We start from the raw sequence: 22,573 nt of genomic DNA, 5'->3' as shown, positions 1-22,573 counted from the left end.
AGAAAGTCAGATGCATATTGCATACAGATCCGTGCAGGAAGCCTCGTGTCCATTTCCATGCACGTACAATACACATGGTGCGTTATCTTCCAAATGTTTTCTATATCAGTGGGAGGGATGCTGGATGATTGGAGAGGTAGAAATAACGAGGAGGCGAGGAAGGAATGGAGAAAGAGAAATGGAGCAAGTATGATGGTGTCAGTTCAGTTCATACAAAAGGCCCAGTCATTAAGTGATCTCACTGCAGAACAAAGGGCTCGGACAGACTCCCTGCATCTGCTGCTCTCCAGTCTCCACTATAAATGTACACCACTCTTGCCCTTGTATGTGTGCACATGCACGCGAGCGCATGCACGCACACACGCACAGTGTCGCACAGTGTCGCACACATACTGTATACTCATTCACAAAGATGAACAGATAAATACATGCACAAATAAACAATAGCATCTATATCTATCTATATCTATCATATTACACACACATAACTGCAGATACACACCCAGACACACAGACTGGCATCGGCAAACAGCATGTACACACACTGAGACCCACACACACTGTCTGATACACCGAAAACCTATGTTCACAAAGCAAAAGCGCGTATCAGATTCTAAACCTCTCTCTCTCTCGCTCTCTCTCTCTCCAACGAGACAGGACACAAAGGCGAGAACAGCAGCCAAGCTAATTATCTCTCAAATCTGACGGAAATGAGCAGCATGAACAGCAACGTTCAAATTAAAATGGTCCGGGCCCCAGCTGTGGTGGACTGGAGGGGACATCTCACAGCTAATGGTCTGGCCCCAGCTGTGGTGGACTGCATGGAGGGCATCTCACAGCTACCGCCTGCGTTTAGTTTTTTTGGTCTCATTCTAGTTTAACAAACTAACACAAGCCAAGATATCCCTCATAATGAGCTTGGGCTGCTGCCACACCACAATAACACTGTCACAAAACTGTTGCAGAATAGAACATTCTGTGACACCACCATCAGCTCTGAATTGAAGTCACCCATGCTGGCTTAAGGGACCAGTTTAAAGCCCATTCTACTCTTCCTCACCGTCTTGTCTTGAGTTCCTCTCTCCGTTTCCAGCAGCAACGGGAGAAGCATGCGGGGGCTAGCGTGGTGGTCTGTGAGTTTTTGTGAGGGTGGGGGGGGCTGACGGGGGCGGGGGGGTCTCCATACAGGGCTGACCCTGAGAGGTCATGGCATTTACCCCCCCTTCCCTCCCCATCTGACACCACCTCCCAGCCCCCCTTCCCCACACCCCTGCCGTACGCTCCAAGAGAGACGAAAAAAAGGAACATGGAGAGGTGGTAGAGAGAACACCAACAGAGGTCCGATTGTCCCCAAATCGAGTTCAACACCCCCATCACCAGCCCCCACCCCCAAAACCTCAAGACCCCCACAGCCCCCTAGTGGCCCCGCCTCTAAGGGGTTTTAAGGCTGAGGCGAATGAGAAACTGTCAATGGTGTTTTGTAAATACTTTAGCTGTTTGGATGGGTTTATTCAGAAGTCTGGGGGGAGAACTATGGCCTGCTTCATAGTCCGCAAGCGTTCTCCCTTTTCCTGCGCTATTGAATTTCTGTATGTGAAAGCCATTTGTGATGTGTCCGACAGAGAGAGAGAGAGAGAGAGAGAGAGAGAGAGAGAGGTTCAATTGCCTGTGTCTCCACGACAGGGGCATGACAGCTGAAACAAGCCAGCGAGCTGGTGGACAGGGCAGCCCGCTGAGTGATGGCTGTTCCTTATTGGCACTTATTGACCAGAGGCAAAGCCCTCCTACCGTGTGTCACATCTCAACTAAACGGATTACAGACAAATCAACCGGGGCTCATTGTCCTTCTGGCCTAACCACCTCAAGTCAGACCCTGAACACAGCCAACTAGCTCCTACGTGACACCACGCGACCATAGACAGGTCCAACTACCTCCCTACGTGACACCACGCGACCATAGACAGGTCCAACGAGAGCTATCCATCAATAGCTTCTGATCAAAAGGGGGCATCTGTTTGTGTCTAAAAAGCATGATGTGATAAGCACCACTTAAAATGGTCAGCAGTGCTAATCTAAACCAACAAGGACATTTAGAAAGGGGATAGCTGTACAAACCGCTGTGATCTGCACCCCAGGCCCGGCTCCTTATTTGACAGCTCTACCCATGTCAGTGAAATGAGATCAGCGTACTCCACAGGACACCAAAGGTTTTAAACTGTCATCTGCTCTGTTTTAATTACATCCTATTTCTCTTTCCCGTCATCAAATTAGCGCCTGCAGTGGGGGCTGCTGCTAATGCCCCAACTTAATGATGATTACAGGCAATATCGCTTTCAAATCTTTGTAAACAACTGCCACCCGCCTTGTGGATGAATTACAGAGCCCGGATAAATCAATACACTGGAAGTGAGCTACTGTCATAACTATACCGCACAAGTTATTATTTTTAATATTCTATTCTACTTTGCTTTAAAAAGGAAAAGGGCTCATGTTGACAAGGCCCTTGGGGAGAAAGGATGTTTTACCCGCAGGAGGCCACTTGTAGCACTGGGCTGAGGATGATGGTTGTCAGCTGCCTCCATTACTGGCTTCCTCCACACATCCCAAAGCTGGATAACACTGGGGTGCCTAATGGGAATACAGGCACCACGGGGACCATCTTATCTGGTGTTAAGCATGCCCTTGGGGGAGTAGAGAGGCAAAGACCTCTGGTTTACTTTGTCACTCTTCTCCTTCTCTGTCATAACCCCCCTCCCTCCCTCCCTCCCTCCCTCCCTCCCTCCCTCTCTCTCTCTCTCTTTCGCTGGCTTTCTCCAAACCTTTGTTGAGAGCTTATGGGTTTTTTACAAAGGCACACCCTGTTTTCCTCAGCCCCACAATCCCCCGTCGGAGCAACACAGGGGGTTAAGACTGGAGTACAGAGGGGGAGACCTCCACACAAAGATGTGAGTTACGGTCGGTTCTCAATGTATGCCCACTTATGTGCCTCCCATTTGCCCTGCTCAGAAGCAGACAGAGCGTCATCCAACAACAATGATTTTCCCACTAGGGCACCATGGCAAAGCCGTATAGCTGATTTGTGAAGTTTAAAGTAAAAGAAAAAGAAAGAGAGCATTTGGTGTTTATTTGGTTTCTTTATCCATTAATTCTCCACGTCCATAAACAAAAACCCTCCAGGTTTATACGGTTGACAGAATGAAATCCCAGATGACTGCAGGTGGAACCGCAGCAGTGTGTAACCGCATCGAGTCAACAAACAAGGCCCACATCCATCTCTGCTGTGAGTATAGGCTGTCTCCTCCTGCATGGGTCCATATCCATCTCCCTCTGCTCCCTCCTCGGGACAGATGCCCAGACAGTCCATCTGTCTGTCCTGACCTGTATTCGGGACCGCGGGGGAGCCTAAGTGGCCTATAGGAAAGCGGCCTTTGGCACTGTGCCCACTCGTTAATGACAGTTGGGCTGCCTAACAGCTCTGGATGTCTTTCTGTGGCGCTATAGTATTGATATTGTGTAAGGTTGCATTGAGCCAGGCAGCCTTTTAATGAAGGTTCAGATTGATCAGGCAGCAGGTTTCTCCCTCTGCTCCAAATGATACGTATGGACAGAGTTTAGCTGTCTCTGTGGAGATGGTGTTCTGATCTATGTGGAGATGGTGTTCTGATCTATGGCAGAGACTGAAAGGAGAGTGACATGATCGAGTGGCATCGCGCACGCACGCACGCACGCACGCACGCACGCGTAATGTGTGTAATGAGAGCGTAAAGGCTATCAGAAAGGCTATCGATAATAATAGTGAATCTTCACATTGCTAGTCATCAAATGGTGAAGGAGCATGTAATTCTCTCCAGAAATAATAATTACAAAAAAAACCTCCCAATTAACTGCCGACCCTAAAATCTTAATGCTATTAAAATTGACACAATAACAGAGCAAGTGCTACATTTATAAAAAAAAAGTAGAATTAAACTCAAGCCAGGAAACTAATCTAAATTTTAAATCAAGGTTATAAAAGATATAACACACACTTAAGTAGATTTAAGTACTGTTGTTTCTCCATGTCCTGGCTGAACTATAGCAGCACTAATTTGACTACTGGAGAGTCAAATGAATTAAGGTAGAATCACGGATAGATTAGAATGACACAGAGAGAAGCAGAAAGACAGGAAGAGAGAGAGAGAGAGACAACTACTTGTTACACCCGCTTCGAATGTCATCTCAGTCCCCAGCATCAGACCCCCCTCCACCCTCATCCACCCACCTGCCTCCTATACCACAGTAACCACAGTCTAATGTCAAGGTCGAGGCACAGGGGGCTGACACTCCACTCCTTCCTATTAGCTCTCCATTAGGCCCCTGTCAGGGAGGAAGTCGGCTGTCAGCCCCCCTGCGGCTGTGATCCTGACCCTACCTCAGCCTCTTAAGCCCCCCCACCCCCAGCCTCCGCGATCAAATAGAGAATAAGAATGAGAGGGACGGAGATGGTGTCTAACTCCTCCACCACCACCACCACTTTCACCTCCTTAACTACTTTTCCACGGCTCTTATTTGTGAAGGAAGCTGGCCGACTGTGTCAGTGTCTGAATGGCGGATCAGAGGAATGACAAGTCACACCAGAAGGCACGCCAGAAGGCAATGTGAGACAAAAAGACAAAAATGTCATACACACTTGAAGGACAACACAAGATGATGCTCCTCTTGCTGCATATCTGCGACGGAAGCCTGCTAAGCATAATGCATAAATTATTGCTAAATATAAATATAGCCGTATACGTATAATGTCAATCTATCAGCAGAATATTAACACATCGCTATCTTCCATGAATGGATTAATTTTCTCTGTCCTGCGCTTCCATTAAACGTGAATTAGCAGAGCTTTGATAAAGTTCATCACCCCTGCGTTGTAATTAGTGCTGTGTCAGAGGACGGAGATTAAGGCCCCCCCATTTTGCTAATAGAGTAATTACCACACTGGCAGCCATCTCGCCGTCTCGGCCCCCAACCACACCCCCCTGCCCCCCCCCCCCTTTATTGGACCCCTCTCAGTATTGCACCATTCATTCTGCTCAGACAGAGCATAAAGCATGGGACGGGGACAGGAGATATACCCAGCCTTTCATCCGTGGGGTAAGGGGGGAGGGGAGGGAGATTATAGGTGCCCACTGCCTATAGCCTTTTACCCGTGAATCGCATAGAGCGAAAAGGTCAATCAGATTCATGAGGAAAGCGTCGCAGATGGATGTCCGCCGGTAATGAACAGCGTGTCACACCGCGTGCCAAGAAACCGCTGTTGCACTCTCTCCAACATGTGGAGTGGATGAGCACTAAAAATAAATGGTGGTCGGGACAAGCCAATTCAATGTGCTCATAAAACGGCCAGTAAATTCATAGGATAAGTAGGCAGAGGGACAGGGATATATCGCCTTGGTTTAGAGTGGGACGGAGGAACACCGACTGAACGTTTTACTGCTGAGAGGATTTCAATTAATGATCCCTTCATCGGACACCAAGAGATGTGCTGATAGTACTGTAGCCCCAGTGGTTAGAGGGTGGACAGCTGGACAGTAATGTTACAGTAATACTGTAAGCCCAGTGGTTAGAGGGTGGACAGCTGGACACTGGAAAGTGATGTCTTGTGTGACACGGTACGTTGTGAGCCCCTCATATGCACCTTAAAACACAGTTATGTGTTTAAAAGCTTAAACTTATTAGCTTTAAAAGCTAATGAAGCGTAATCTTTATCTTAGCAGCCAGAGACTGAGAGTCAAGGGGATCAGAGAAGACAGCCTTTTGTCGAATTTAGATGAAACCCTTTGAGCACTTCCACCACAGCTACAGTAAATCAAGTAAGCTGAGTTTTGAAGCAAGTGAGCAGAACGCAGGGTTTTCGTTCAGTATGAAATACAGATACTGTACATGCCCATAGCAGCACAGACTATAGCACAAAGGCACCTGAGGAGCATGCATATACATCTTCTTCACGCACGCACGCACGCAGCACCCCGTAAGAGCTGACGGGAACACCGACAGAGACCAAGTGCTGACAATAAGCTGTTCCTGTGTCTGTACCAGGAAGCCTGGCTTGCATACTGAAGGGGCATCTCTGTGTGTGGCAGGCTGGCCCACTCTCAGGGGGCTTTATTGGGGTGCCATCCCGAGCAGCGGGCAGCATGCCCGGTGTTGACAAAGCCTGGTATCGCCTGCTGTCAGCCCATTCTGTGCGCGCCCGGCGGAAAGAATCAATTAAGCCGAGCTCACAACAGAGCACTTTAATATTTGACTTTTAATCAGTGAGCAGAAGGCAGTCAGGGACACATGGAGGAGACGAACAAGTGGACCCAAAGCTTTCCATCTTACTGATGTGGAAAATGAGGGTTGGAGGAAAGAAACGCCGCACTGGCCAGTACAGAACACACTCTGGGGAGAAACTGTCACCATCAACAGAAGTCTCTCAGAGAGAAAACAGATCCTTTTTGTCAATCGCAACTTCGCAAGCCATTAAAGCTACAGTCCGGGACTTTTATTAATGAATAAAACTTCATTTTAACCCTGGTGTCAGATAGATGTAACACCCTCTTCATTGTAGTTCATCATTGTCTCTCCCTCATAGAGACAATGATGAACTACAATGAAGAGGGTGACAAAAGACATAACTTACAGATTGTAGCTTTAAGAAGAACCTCATGCAACCAGCTGCAACAACTCAGTGAGAAACCTCACGTTTCTTCTGTACTACTGACACAGTCAGGGCTCTGTGTGGAAGGGACAGGAGTCAAGAGGAGAAGAAAATATAATCTGTGATGTTCGTGCATGCCTGCTGAACGTAGCCATGGAAGAGGATCTCTTGGAGACTGGCTGTTTACTGTTTAATGTGTACTGTGTCATGAGATAAAGATTTGTGCTCTGAAAATAGCAGATCTACAAGCTCACAATGCATTGCGATGGGATGCACAGTGAGCTTATAGATCTGCTATTTTCGGTGGGTTGGCTGGCTGCCGTACAACTGAGTGTAAAGCTTATCCTGGACCGCCAAAGGCCCCTTCTGCTAGTGTGAGGAGGATGAGAATGTGTGGGGTGGCTAACACTGTGGTTTTGAAGTGGAGATCAGGCCTCAAACAGAATAGTCATTCAATTGCCTTCTCCTGCCACCACCACACAGATATGAGAGAACACCTCTCCTGTGCTTAATCTGAAACCTGCTTTCCATATGGCAAGCACGCAACATTAATAATAATATCACATGCAACTGTAAACTACCAGAGCATTGTTCAGCTACCTGATGGTTGATCTAAAAAAGGAAAGCTGATTATAGCGCCACAGGCGCCAGGGATTCTATGCCAGGCAGCTGTGCAGATAATATGGCTACACATCTGCTGCTGCTCCAGTTGCTATTGTTGTCATCCAACTGTTCTCACACTCACAGGATGAAACGAATCACATCAACACCGCAAACACGCTGCCTTCTCATTGGTCGGTAGCCAGCAGCACCAAAGAAACACTATCCAGTATCCAGCTCTGGTTTACTCAGCCTAGTACTCACCGTTCTTCTCCCAATTTAGTTGTCATGCCAATTCCCAATATTCCTAAATATATCCACACTGTGTCACTGATAACCTCTACAGTTGGTGGGAGGGTGTATTAGCATGTGCCAGTGCTTCCTACAGCACCATACACATCACCAATCTACTTCCTTTAAGAGTTTCAGGGAGGTTGTAGTCTTGCGTAGCCAGACAACTATTCCACAATCTCCGAATGCTATATAGAGTCTGGAACTACACCTCCTGAATGCTATATAGAGTCTGGTACTACACCTCCTGAATGCTATATAGAGTCTGGAACTACACCTCCCAGAATGCTATATAGAGTCTGGAACTACACCTCCTGAATGCTATATAGAGTCTGGAACTACACCTCCCAGAATGCTATATAGAGTCTGGAACTACACCTCCCAGAATGCTATATAGAGTCTGGAACTACACCTCCCGAAATCCGAGTAAGGAAGCTGCCAAATATCTTTACATTTTATTATTTTATTTCCATTTCTGCTATATAAGCAGCAAGCTATATATGCTTAGATGATTCATATTTATATTAGGATATATTCATCCGGCATGTCCACCATAAACATCTTCCTGGCTCCATTCATCTTTTTTCCAGTCTCTCTTGTCCTGCAGGACAGATGATCAGCACATCTGCTGTATTCAAACCTGGACCCAGAAGGACTCTAATAGCCTCACAGCTCACTTTGATCATGCTTTCCATCTCAGCTGTTGCAACAACAACCTCTCTCTTTCCCGACAAATAGAAATGCAAATCTCATGGAACCACAGTATGAGGTGATATGACCAATGAGTTACAGAAAGGTGATATGGACACGGTATGTGAATTGTCTCAGACAGTAATTAATCTATTCCCTACAGTGTCGACATTAGCCCGTTGTGGAGTTGCTTTCCCTCATCTCCCATGAGGTCTGTTGGATCCATGGTGATAGGAACACTAACCAGAGTCTGATTAGTATAAGCATACAGGCCACTGGAAAGCACCACTGAACAGTGGGTTGCACAAGCCAGAAATATAGCTGCATATTCTCTGTCAAAGATGAAATACACAATTCGATCTGTTTATTGCAATTTTTGTATTTTATGTATTTCTCTAAAGGATGCTAGTACTCTGAATAGTACATTCTTTATATATATACAGTATATATATTGCTTCTGTGGATAAATCCAATAAATAGTTAGAAGAAAGAAAATACACACGCATGTATGCACACACACACACACACACACACACACACACACACACACACACACACACACACACACACACACACACACACACACACACACACACACACACACACACACACACACACACACACGAACACGAACACATCCACGTCTAATATAACACCCGCTTGAATGTGCACACGTTAAGTAAACTGAGAGAGCGGTTAGAAAGATCACTTCATTCCTGGTGTGTAAAAGATAGCCTTACCTTCCTTTCAAAACAGGCCTTTTCTGAAGGTCTCTTCTCCGTTAGAAATCAGCCTCTGGGTGCACCAAGTTCTGGAATCAAACACAAAGTCCCGGGAAGGTGAGACGCAGAATTATAAGAATTATGACGCAAAATCTGTTCATAGCTGATCCATTTTGTCTTTTGAGAGATGAGTCATATGTCAATTCTGGCTCATGCCCATCAGTCTATTGTCTACACGTGTATGTCTTCACTCAGTGACAGATGCCATACGGCTCTCTGAGTCCCATTTAGCAGATGCCGCTCCCAGGCACAACTCCTCCTTCGCAGATGCCCAGAGGGATGATGAGCAAGCAAAGAGCGAGGGGGGGGGGGGTCGGCACTATGAAGAATGATATGCAGAATATACAACCCTGATACAGGGTGTCATACCACACAAGTTAATATTACACCCATCTGGTACAAGCACAGCAAACCATGTTTGACTTACAACAAGCGATCGAGGCAGCTGCAATCTGGGTGGGTGGTTTCATTAGAGCTGTGCCAGAAATAGTTAGTTAGGGGAAAATAGTACATCTTCTCTAATATAATTAATTACCTCTCATGTACCGGATTCTTTTAAAGAAAAAGATATACAGATTAATACTCAGTTTACTTGCTGTTAAGCTCTATACTGTAAGTGCCGTTCGTACAGTATTCTGTCAGGCAGACGAGTAAAAGCCCCTCCAGCAGACGAGGTGTCAGGGGGAGCTGGGATACATGAAAACAGTCATTCTCCGCGGCCTCGTTCCATCAAGCCGCTGTCTAATGCTGCCTCTCTGCGCCTGAGACGGCCTCTTGTTGTGGTGTCTCGGCTGCGAGACCTTGCTCCGCGTCTCTGTGTGTGAAGATGCATTGACAGGACCCCAATCCGTTTGATGCGTCTGCGTGTGAAGACGCATTGACAGGACTCCAAGCTGTTTGATCGCTTGTTGTGATTGGACAGGTGTCAGTGCGTGGGCTAAACGTGTAGCCCTCGGAACCAAGCCAAACCAAACCAAACTCGACAGCTCCATGACCGCGTGTTGTAACATTGAACCTGGTCCACTGAATTCAATTCTCCCTGTAACGGCGCGCTGCTAACATTTCAAAAACCTCTCTTTGGTGTAACATAATCCTGGGGGCCTGCACCACAAAGCCCCTATCAGTGAGGTCTCCTGTTAGTAATGCATTCACGAACTTGCACATATACACACTTGCAGTATATAACAGTTACAGTACACCCAATGCATGCGTATAGCCTATAAGTGTACTGTATGTGTGTATTTGTGTATCAGGCCTTTGATATTCTAAGAATATGCTGGAATACTTTATAAGCCCGCATGCAGAACTCTGCCAGGGCATGTCTCCAACCCCAGCTGCTTTCCCCCACGACCAGCTCTGCCAGCTCCTCATGGGCATCAAAGAGAGACAAGGCCAGGCACCTGTGCCTGTCTATCTATCTTCCCGTCCATCTGGAGTGCAAACGATAAGGGCTCTGTCAAGGCATGCTTTGCACTTTGGAGCATTTTCCTACCCAGCTTAAGACAGAACGGAGATACGAAGTTGGACGCCAAAGGCACAGAGATGGAGAAGGCCTTCAGCTGTGCAACAACACCACACAAACGAGTCAAAGCACAACATCTATACGTAAAGGATCTCATTTTGGCCAACAATGGTATCCAAACAAAACTGTACGGTTCAGCAGACACCAGCTAGGCCGTGAAGAACAAAAGTGATTTATTTTCCTATTCTCCTGCTAATATAAAGGACTGACAGGTTTAATATAAATAAGCTGAAAGCGAGGCAGGATGAAGGGGAGAGAATGGAACGAGCGCCGGGCGTCAAGGCGATTTGACAAGCGTGGCACGGAGAGAAACCTGGCCTTGTCCTTGATGTGGATAAAAAGATGATACATCAAAAAGTGACAAGGCAAAGAGATGGTTATTACCCCAACGAAGGGAGAGGATGAAGAACAGAGGAAAGTGGCTATTTTTAGTCATCAACAAAAAAATACGCCCTGCATTAAATTATTATTCCCTGCCATAAAGTACCTCTCTGTTCATCCAAATCATATTTTATTCATTAAAGCCGACTTCCCATTCTTAACATAATGAAGCCAAATCTCTAAGTGCATTTTTATGTGTCCTCGCAATTCAATCGTCAAATGCCTTATTTAACAATCGGCCGCAATCAGCTGGCAGTAGACTGTTTTGAGTGTGATGAAATGGAATGAGCTGCTCGTCTCTCCCCAGGCTGATCCTGATGAAGTTTGACCAGGAGGCTAAATGAGCAGGAGCCGCGGGCCATGTTTTTCGGTGATTGGCCGTGTTCTCCCTCTTGGGCTGCAGACTGATTGATTTCAGTGGGCCGGAGCTCCAGTTCTGGCTCTATTGATCTCTCATCCTCAGCCCTGTCTCTTCCCCAATTAAGAGTTCACTATAAGCCGCTGTACGACGGACGCTCTTGCTAATGAATGTGGCCTTTGCTGCCAAACGTCTCCACGTTCAATTGGCTATATATACACTTTCACTATCACCCTTTCGCTCTTTATATTTACAGAGTTTCTCGAACCTGTCCCCTGCCGCAGGCGCAGCTGCACTTCCTCCTCAGTTATTGCTTGAATCTGGCCGCACAATAAGAAGCAGTATTGATCTGGTGAAGGGGCGGCATAGCTTTTCAGGGCTGTGGGTGGAGAAGGGTATTAAAAGTGTAACGAATCATGGCCTAACACATTAATCCCACAGTTCATTAAATGCTATAAGAATGGGCAGACCAAGTCCAAATCTTTTTACATCGCTGGGAGAGAATGGCTTCACCAGCCCTCTGCAGAGTCTGAGGATTAGCGCTAATGCAGCTACCTTGGATGTATAAAATCAGACAGTCTGGGATGAGTCTGGCTTTCAGTTAGGACAGATCAAAGGATTCATTAGATCGGAATTAGTTGAAACGGGGAGAGTTCACAGAGAAGGACTGAGAGAGAGTGTGTGTGTGTGTGTGTGTGTGTGTGTGTGTGTGTGTGTGTGTGTGTGTGTGCGTGCGTGCGTGCGTGCGTGTGTGTGTGTGTGTGTGTGTGCGCGTGCGTGAGATAGAGGTGAGAAGGTAACAAATACAGGGCTACAAAAGAACTAGAATATACCGTAAATAAATACACTTGCTGTATGAATTCACTCAAAAACAGCAACAGAGTACAGTCAAACACTTCAATAGCATCAAAAGTGCAAAAGTCCTTATGCCCTATGCAATCAATTCATAGGCAATTGATCTATATATTGACCTATCAATCACAGTCTAGGGGTTGGGACTCGGGAGAGAGGCGGCAGCGGCGCATTGCCAAAAATGTCCAAGTCACGGGGTGGTGCTGATCGCCTAATGCATCCACCCTTAAACCACAATCCCCCCTGCTTTGGTGTAGCGAGAAAATCCAATTTCAGAGATCTGTAATTCCATAAACCTTATTAAGCACCACAATGGTTGCAAGGGGTTAGGGAGAGAGGTTAAAGTTATGACTATACACTTAACAACTTCAGGGAGGCAGGGCGAGAAAACACACAGGACTACAGAATAACAAGAACAAATTAAAAATAGAATTAGTCTCCCTGCCTTCATTCTGGCACACCGAGCACTACTTCTATCTATATGCCAACATTACTAGATGAAGAATAATGACGCGCGTGAGTAATGTTCCAAGATTCAGAGAGTCCATTTTCACTTTCAAAACTTGCCAGTCACGATTGACATTCACACTGGCGACATTCTGCAGACAACTGCAAGTGTCTCGTCTCAATCTCAGATATCTAATCGATCCGTCTTATCTTGAGATCAGGTAAATGGGTCTCAATTGTCTTTTTTTCCACACCTCTTTCCTGTCCTTATTCTTAGATTCTCTACGTCTTTCAAAAGCCTCTACAGGCTAAAGTTGCCAGAAGGCTTTACTGTAACTGGGCAAATTTGGTTGGCAATTTTATACTTAGCAGCACTGTATGCTACAGTGCGTTTACACAGTATCTACCAAATACAGAATATGAGTACCATCTGGCTATACTGTATAGTTCTAAAAGATTTGTACATGATCTTGTTCTTGAAAAAGATGCAGCTGGATTTATTCTGGGAGTTGGCCTTGTGTTGTTGACCCTTCTCACCCGGAGTGGATGTCTTGTCTTGACTACATCTACGATGTTACGTTCCTGGGCCACACCAGGTCCTAGTCTCTAATCACTGCACCCTGTACTACGATGTTACGTTCCTGGGCCATACCAGGTCCTAGTCTCCCATCACTGCACCCTGTACTACGATGTTACGTTCCTGGGCCACACCAGGTCCTATAGTCTCCCATCACTGCACCCTGTACTACGATGTTACGTTCCTGGGCCACACCAGGTCCTATAGTCTCCCATCACTGCACCCTGTACTACGATGTTACGTTCCTGGGCCACACCAGGTCCTAGTCTCTAATCACTGCACCCTGTACTACGATGTTACGTTCCTGGGCCACACCAGGTCCTATAGTCTCCCATCACTGCACCCTGTACTACGATGTTACGTTCCTGGGCCACACCAGGTCCTAGTCTCTAATCACTGCACCCTGTACTACGATGTTACGTTCCTGGGCCACACCAGGTCCTAGTCTCTAATCACTGCACCCTGTACTACGATGTTACGTTCCTGGGCCATACCAGGTCCTAGTCTAGGTCCCATCACTGCACCCTGTACTACGATGTTACGTTCCAGGGCCATACCAGGTCCTATAGTCTCCCATCACTGCACCCTGTACTACGATGTTACGTTCCTGGGCCACACCAGGTCCTATAGTCTCCCATCACTGCACCCTGTACTACGATGTTACGTTCCTGGGCCACACCAGGTCCTAGTCTAGGTCCCATGTACTCATTTAATCACAGCATCGATGGCTCACTTAGCATTGCTGTTATCCGAGAGCTCTCATTGATTGTTTGCCCAAGTCCAGGGTGTGTCTGTTTATTTGTTTTGCTCTGCTAATGGACACCTTTACCAGTGCACACCTCACCGAGAGCACAGCCACCGGTTTGGACGAAAGAGTGGACACTATGGATTAATCAATTAATAAATCAAATCTGTCCCTGCTCAATATTACGGTACACTGATAAGACATAATAAGGCATAATTAGAAAACGAAAACGTACTAGGCACCAAGGAAGAGTGGGCACTAGGGAAATCTGAGCTCCAAAACAGAGTGGGCACCAGGGAAATCTGAGCAATTTAGGCCGCAATTTAATGCAAGTAAGTAGAAATCACATTTAATAAAGTACTTTTTATTTGTAATGAAGCCTAAAAGTGTATAACATCATGGAACATGACAAGGATTTCCCTCACAGGATAATTAACGTATCTATAGCAGTTGGAGTCGTGTTCAATTTACGCCTGTAAATATAAAATATAATTTGATCTAATGTCCCTGCTAGTAAATGGAAATAACATGAAATAAAAGCATAATAAAGAACATGTTATTTCTTATTAGGCTTTGTTAGGTCTTATAAGAACATAATGTAGGGATACATTTGTATAATTGGGTATAACTTCTGTCTAATAACAAACACAGTATTTCTCATTATGCCTTATTAGGTCTAATTAGGTGTACTCAATGGTGTAAGTTTTGTTGTCAGATAGACAGGCTGCAAACACTTCACTAAACGCACTAAATTATTTCAGAGGAAAAAAATGAGAGTGAGATTTTGTCCATGTTCCAACATCTCTCTATTAGTGCTCTTAGCAACCACAGCTAATTCTATCATAAATAATTCATGATGCCAAAAGGCCAGCGACAACCCCCGGGATCAGGAGTGGGCAAATGATTTGAGAAAGAGGCCCTGGGATTTAATACAAATACCGAGAGCTAGCAGGACCCGTGTGACATCTCCGGTGTTTGATAGGGGCTGGTGAGAAGGGCCCTCCAGCCGCTATCCCTCCTGGGAGACTGATAGTGCAGCGAAGCCTGTGCGCGCTGGCCAGCAGGGTATAATTACATTCCCTTGTGGAGCCAGCTCCACTGCAGCAGCTCAGCTGTATAGATGGGAAGAGATTGAAATCTGATTGCACTCGTGCACAGCAGCAGGTGAACGAGAGTCTGCACACATGGGCATTTTGGGAGCAGACACGCACACATGCGCACGCACGAGCACACATTTATGGTACTCCTTTTTCTCTCCATTCTCCTAAAGACCTTCCCATCATGTTCCCTCGTTCCCCGCTGTTGAGACAGAGGCACCTGAGAGGTCTTAACAAAGTAAAGATCCTCCTGCCTCAGCTGAGCGGAGCATCTCTGCCGAGATTTGCATACTGATATCTGGATGCTTCTGGTTCACAGCACAGGACCCATTATTAACAGCCAGTTCATACACACAGATAAACAGGGAGACTCTGGAGGAGAAATATGTGCACAACCACAAACTGCACACTACTCACAGTCAATCAACTTGTAATGTATTTTGAAACAGCTCAGTGTGTTCGTGCGTGCTTGCATGCATGTATGTGACAGGAATATAAACAGCAGTATGAATGTATAAAATAGAACTGAGACATGATGTTGTCTAAAGCCTCTTGAATCTAACCGGTGTGCCCCTAAAATAGATTGGCTTAGAGATGCGGTAAAAGTGAGCTGTCCCAGCGGTGCCTGCACAATTTACAATGTAGGCAGATGCTTTTAATCCAAAGCGACTTACAGTAAGCAAGAACAACACAAGAACATCAAATACATAAAAATAGTCATCAAGAATCATAAGGAAGCTAAGAAACTAGCATCTGTCTAAGCGTAGAAAAATTGTACAGTAAAGCTATAGAGTGCTATAAGTTACATAAGTTGAGCCTTTGCATACGCCTGTCAGGTCGTCGCGGAAAGTGCTACGGGCTAAGATGGAGTCTGAAGACCCCCCCCCCAAGTAACGCAACCCCCACAAGTGGTCCAGCTGTCACCTAGGCAGGTTGTCACTGATACCCGTCACCTGTGTTCAAGGTGTCCCCGTGGCCAGCGATGTGGCCCATGTGCGTCTAGTACTACCGGCCTGTCAATATGACTTCCTCTGGGAGCCCCTGGGGAAGGGAGGGGTGGGGTGGGTTGGGGGAACACGGCCTTAGCCTTCATCAGCAGGTTTGAGACAACGGGCTCAGCCAGCAGGCGACATTAGCATACAATACATATTCATGCCGGTGTCTGGCTTCAATTGCATCGAAACCACCCATACACCACCGACATTATCACCGCCGTCCCCTAGGCAGCTCTCCACCTCCCCTATCTGAGCTGGGAGTCCCACATGTCCTCTTATGTATTCACACCACAGCTACAGCGAGCAACACCAACAGGTCTCAAGGTCGTCGCTCCTGCTGATTGTGTGTGTGTGTGTGTGTGTGTGTGTGTGTGTGTGTGTGTGTGTGTGTGTGTGTGTGTGTGTGTGTGTGTGTGTGTGTGTGTGTGTGTGTGTGTGTGTGTGTGTGTGTGTGTGTGTGTGCGTGCGTGCGTGCGTGCGTGCGTGCGTGCGTGCGTGCGTGCGTGTACTTTATGCGTCAAGTGTTGGAAAATATAAATCTGGATAAGGGTGTGGTGGGTATGCATGTGTAATTTTACCATATACAAATTGTTGAGTCCAAGCGCATGGGGAGTTGCGCTCGGCTCAATACTGCAATGTGCACAATTGTGTGTGTGTGCACTGTGCACAAATCGAGTTGCGTTATACTGCATAGCCAGAAATACAATGGTGTGCAAGTGTCATTGTATCAATAGCAATAGTCATAGAGTTACAGTTCATACTTTGCAGTAGTTACATGTATAGTTGCAGTTTGTACCGCATGTGTATCGTGTACCCTTAGAAAAAAGCGGATGCCCCGGCCAACACCATTGCTGGTGAGACTGAGAATGTGTTCTTGCATGTGTCATGTATGTGTTGGTGACATAGTCGACAGGTAGACCCAGCAAGAGACTCCTCTCGCTGGTCCACCTGCAGAATCTCGCTGAGAAAAGAGGCCAGTTGATGAGGGGGTTATATACGCATCCATTGCTGAGTGCACGGTTGTTAAATAATGAATGCTCAAAGCAAAGATCTGTAAGGTTCTGCTACTTACATCCATCCGCCCATATACCTTCATTCTTCATCCAATACCACAATGCCGCCCCTACAGCTACACCATGGGTTCCAGACATCCAGCCTCCCCATCATGAATATTTCAGCCCCTAGGTCAGTGGCCTTCACATTATAGTACGTAACCACTGGCTATTGTTGACAACACAGACACAAAGACATTGACAAAACATAGCTATTGAGCACGCATTCACCCGAACGCAGAGACTTGTAACAGGAGTGGCAGGGTTCGATTGACAATAGAATTAATTCTTACTCCACCTGATAATTCACTAAAAATTACATACTGTATACTGCAATTTAAACGACCCAAAGATGGACACATTCCACCTTTCCTTTTCCACTAAGTTGTACTTACACTTTACGCTTTAGCCGTTTTCTCTAATTGTAACATTTCCTGTCTCTTCAGCAACAGTCTGGTGGACAGCCTCTCATGCAACCAGGCTCATATCTGGAGAGTCAGTGGCATCAAAAGAAAAATGGACAACGTGGCTGTGCCAGTGCTTCAAACCATAAACCATAAACAGCATGACTGACAGAGAGACATGGGAGACACCAAAGGCTGTGAACGAGGTGGGTTTTCATAACGTCTTGCATTTCCACATATTCAAACAAAAGCACGCTGTGGGAGTCAGCCAACACCGAGACACTTTTAGTAAACATTTGATGATGCTGGTCTCGCTTCAGAAAATATCCAACTGGTACATGCAGACACTCCATTCTACACTGATCCCAACGTAAGCCAGATGCTATGGGTGAACTCCCCGTCCCAGTGATAGGTGTCATCTTCCTCACCGCCGGTTAAGCAGCAGCGTTAGCAGCTGGATATGAATAAGCCTCAGAGGCGAATAAAGCAGAGCTGAGCATTCGAGTGTAAACTAGGGCAAAGCTCGGGCACTGCATGTGTACCTTTTAAGAAATACACAACTCAGGAGACAGGTCCACGAGTAGAGCATGCGCGCGCGTGTACACACACACACACACGCACACACACACACACGCACGCACAGACACACACGCACACACCAACCTGTTTTGTTGGTGAGTCGGGTCCTGTGGATGCAGCCTCCTGTGCAGGCAGAAGTGAAGAGCTGGTCTAGCCCCCCACACAGCCCCGTGCAGACAGCTCACTGTTATAGATGCACTGACAAGTGAAAGGAGGGAGGCGTGGCCTCACGCCACATAAACGCAAGAGGGAGGGAAAGGGGGCGGGGAGAAGTCTCCACTCAATCTACAATTCAATTTTAACCCCCCCCTTTCACAATGTCTCTCTCTCTCCCTCTCCATTTAGCACATTCTCGCTTTTATTCTGTCACTCCTCGTCTTCCTCAGGTTCTCTCCCTCCTGTTCGCAGTCTGCCCTTCTCTGCTCCATGTTCCTATTCATTTCAGCCTTTTCCTGCGTTGCTTCCCGTTTTCTGCTCGCTTTCCCTCTCACTCTGCACATTTCTTCTTTCTGCCTCTCTCTATAGCCCTCTCTCAGGACTCTCATTCACAGAGCAACCTTGTGCGCTTACACACACACACACACACACACACACACACACACACACACACACACACACAAGCGCTGTGCAGCTCAACCATCTGTTGAGAGAGAGAGAGAGAGAGAGAGAGAGAGAGAGAGAGAGAGAGTGAGAGAGTGACAGAGAGAGAGAGAGAGAGAGAGAGAAAGGAATGGGCGGGAACAAGGGATCAATCTTAATGCCAGAGATCCAGTGACACCATATCTATCAGGCTGGCACCTCTGAGGCTGGCACACTGGCACGTCTTGTTCAGGGAGGCTTTGCCTCTGTTTTGCACAGGCATGCAGATATAAAATAAATCGAAGCAAAAGAAGAAAGAAAGAAAGAAAGTGCAGGGCTCAGGGCACACACATGCACACATTTGCACGCACACGCAAATCAATCGGTGTGCCATGCAAATTTGTATGGCTCGCACCCCACAAGAGTCACGCACGGTTTGCGTGCACTTGGCTGCATATGCATGGTGAAATCCTTTTCCCTGCTTGGAACAAAGCAAACAGGATATATCAAGAAGGATAATCCTGCAAACTCAACGAGACAAGGGGGCGGAGAACTCTCTCATAAACACACACACACACACACACACACACACACACACACACACGCACGCACGCACGTTTACATTCACGCGTGCACGCATGCATCTCTTGCTCTGAATCATTCCATCAACAATGCAGCTAAAGCAGGCATTTTCGTGCCTGGTTGGAGCCAGGTATTTCTCCTGAGTGCCGGTGTCACTTCCCATCCCATTGCAGGGAGGAGGTGGCGTGGCGGTGGGGAGGAAGGCAGAGGGGAGGGGCCGGCTGTGGGGCGGAGGCATCCATCACTGTCTCCACTGGCCGTCCCATGATGGATGCGGCTGTTTATCCCTCTCTGCAGGTTATTTAGATGCAGTCGCAGCACGAGAGATTAGTGATGAAAAACCTCTGCACCTCCTCCCCCACTTGTCCTCCCACCCCATCTAATCAATAACACTCTTATCTGGCATCTGCATTTCTAGGTATTTCTCCATGGAATCAGAGACTATATGTCTGAGAAGGAGAGAGAGAAAGCGAGAGATTAATTGTCAACCTCTGTCTCAGGGTTTTCAATTAGGACGCCTGCGATGGATCATCCGTCCGTCAGCACGGCGCACGGCCATGTGAGAGATGTGAGAACACCTCACGCCTCAGGAGCGAGGATCAGCTTCCGTTTCTTTTGCTTCAACTGTGCTTTGCAGACTCCTTCACAACGACGTGTGCAAAACTTGGAACTTTGCATTAAACCTTTGCCAAAAAACAACAACATTGTATTTCCTGGCCTACTGTCAGGTGCATTCATTGCTAATCCCTGTAAAGCAACCAGTGTCACTAAAGCCAAGCTGCACTGAGAGCCCTTTTGTAACGCTGGATTATCCAAGTGTAATACTAATCTCTCTATAACAAAAACATACTGTTATAAAATGTCCCACATCTCTGCCGTTCGGATATCAGATTAAGACTCTAGACTGCGAGACGGTCTGTATAGACCAGTCATCTCTGCACTCCAACATGCTGGATTACAGGCAGAAACCCCTGAGACTACATGTTTTTCCTGAGCAATGTTGACATGCCAACATAGCAAAACCCACTGACACCACTTTAGCCCATGCTTTATTAATGCTCTCTCGCTCTCTCTCTCTCTCTCTCTCTCTCTTGCTCTCACGCACACCCCAGCTGACTTGATGTCTGACTCAGTTTAACACAGAATTAACAGTCATGCATCCTCTGGCGAACTGCCTATTAACAATTTACCGACATCACGGTGGTAAGAGGTGAGCTCTCTTCATAGAACCCACTGCAGTGCATACGGCATCGTCTCATGTCCCACCTGGCCTCGCTGCGTCTCATCGTCTGTCCCACCTGGCCTTCCTGCTTTTCATCGTCTGTCCCACCTGGCCTTCCTGCTTTTCATCGTCTGTCCCACCTGGCCTTCCTGCTTTTCATCGTCTGTCCCACCTGGCCTTGCTGCGTTTCCCGGAAACAGATCAACACAGGGCGGATCTGTAAAATGTACTGACTGTACTTCAGTAAAAGCACAAAAGAATTGGCATCAAAAAAGTAAAAAGTACCAACAGTTGGAAGTACTCATTATGCAGAAAGTCCCATTTCATGTATAAAAAAATATTTAGAAAACAGCAGATCTACAAGTTCACAATGCGTTGGCCATTTCCAAATGGCCAAAATGTATATACCGTAGGGCTGAAGTGGTTAATAATATAGGCTACATTTTGTAATAATAATCTAAATCTAAAAAAGTAACTATAGTAACTCAATAATTGTAGTGGAGTAAAAGTGAAATATTTGGATCTGAAGATGTAGTGGAGTGTAGTTCAAGTACTGGAAATTGGAAATACTCAAGTAAAGTGCAAATGCCTCAAAATTATACCTAGGCTACAGTACAGCCAATGTTACGACCACTGGGGGTTGCATGGGGTCCAGAGGAAATGTCCTCACACAGCAAACAAGTGATGTAATAATAGTGTTTGGAGACCCCAGAGAGGGCGCATGGCCGCTCAACCTATAAGGATAACCTTGGGGAAAACTTTGGCCATTCCCATTTCGTTCCTCTTGGTTGACCTCAAGCGGTGAGGCTTTGCACGCGTCCCCTCTGGGGGTGATGCCATCGCAGAGGTCGCGATGCATAAATAAAAATAAGTGATCTCCTCCTGCGATGGTTGCAGAAATATACAGCTATGTTCCATATCCTGCTGAGACCTTGTCCTTGGAGTATAGGCGTTACAAATGAATTTGTTCTTGTTCCTACACAGCACGCTGCTGGATAAAAAAAATACCCCACCCCCCACGACCCACCCCAAGAGTGGTTTGTGAAGCGGGGGCGACTTGGTGCAAACGAGAAAGACACGCCCTTTGTCCACCTACTCCACTCTCTGTCTCTGAAAGCATTACTCCTTCCATTATGAAGGCCCTTTACTTGTCTCTACCAGCCCCCCACCACCCCCCCCCCCCCAAGAAATACCCTGCTCCGTGCACCCGTGATCCATCGTCCAACTCCTCCCTCCACCAGCCAGAGAAACAACGAAAGATCTGGCTGTGTGTGTGTGTGTGTGTGTGTGTGTGTGTGTGTGTGTGTGTGTGTGTGTGTGTGTGTGTGTGTGTGTGTGTGTGTGTGTGTGTGTGTGTGTGTGTGTGCGCGTGCGTGCACATCCATCAGTTGGGCTTTCACATCGGAGGCAGCTCTCCATCACTATGGCTTCCCTTCCTTATGGACAGAGGGGGAAAAAAGAAAAGGAGAGAAAGGAGGAAGCCGTCACAAGAATGAGGGGGACTCAAGGACGATGGAATGACTGACTGATGGTGAAGATGAGAGAACGGCATGGTGGAGAAGTCTGTTTGAAAACAGCACATACTGTAGTATAGGCTGAGGCTAGAGCAAACAGCACATACTGTAGTATAGGCTGAGGCTAGAGCGAATGGAAACAGCACATACTGTAGTATAGGCTGAGGCTAGAGCGAATGGAAGCACGGTAGACCTGTCTAACCTCCTATAGGCATCAGGCAGGCAGTCATTACAACTGCCATAGTCTCTATAGTGAGCTGGGGTCCTATAGGAAAGAAAACACGCACGCACGCACGCACTCACACACTCACACAGCAGCAAACAGTCACACTGCAGATTTGTCAGATGTACTTTTAACACATGCACTGCCAATATGCGGCGGTGGCTCAGGGGTACAGTGGCTGGATGGGGCCTGCTCTGGGCGACTGATTTTCTCCCGTGGGATAATAAAGGTTGCCAGTTCGAACCCGGGCTCCCCCGGAGTTAGTGTCGAAGCGTCCTTGAGCAAGACACTGAACCCCTAATGGCTCCTGATGTGCTGCTTGGTGCCTTGCATGGTTTTCGCCGCCATCGGTGTATGAATGTGTGTGTGAATGGGTGAATGTAATGCACAATCTATGACATAGAT

General features: G+C 46.9%; 1 protein-coding gene across 4 annotated transcripts in view; it reads right to left on the bottom strand.

Moving 5' to 3' along the window:
- sulf2a (sulfatase 2a) overlaps positions 1-18,494 on the bottom strand; it is a 48,757-nt gene extending 30,263 nt beyond the window's left edge. Inside the window, exons 1-2 of one of the 4 annotated variants that reach the window (XM_080786652.1) lie at positions 18,119-18,494; positions 8,998-9,052 (exon numbers count right to left, since the gene is read on the bottom strand). The gene's annotated coding sequence lies outside the window, so the exon portion shown is untranslated. Of the gene's footprint in view, positions 1-8,997; positions 9,069-18,118 lie in introns of all 4 variants that reach the window. The other 3 variants (XM_080786651.1, XM_080786655.1, XM_080786654.1) reach the window with 3 other exon arrangements.
- Between the last annotated feature and the right edge of the window lie 4,079 nt (positions 18,495-22,573).

Source organism: Protomyctophum bolini (assembly GCF_963924005.1).
Source record: "Protomyctophum bolini genome assembly, chromosome: 2".
Classification (NCBI taxonomy): domain Eukaryota; kingdom Metazoa; phylum Chordata; class Actinopteri; order Myctophiformes; family Myctophidae; genus Protomyctophum; species Protomyctophum bolini.
Note: the sequence above shows the minus strand (reverse complement) of the source record. Positions and strands in the feature narration are given on the sequence as shown.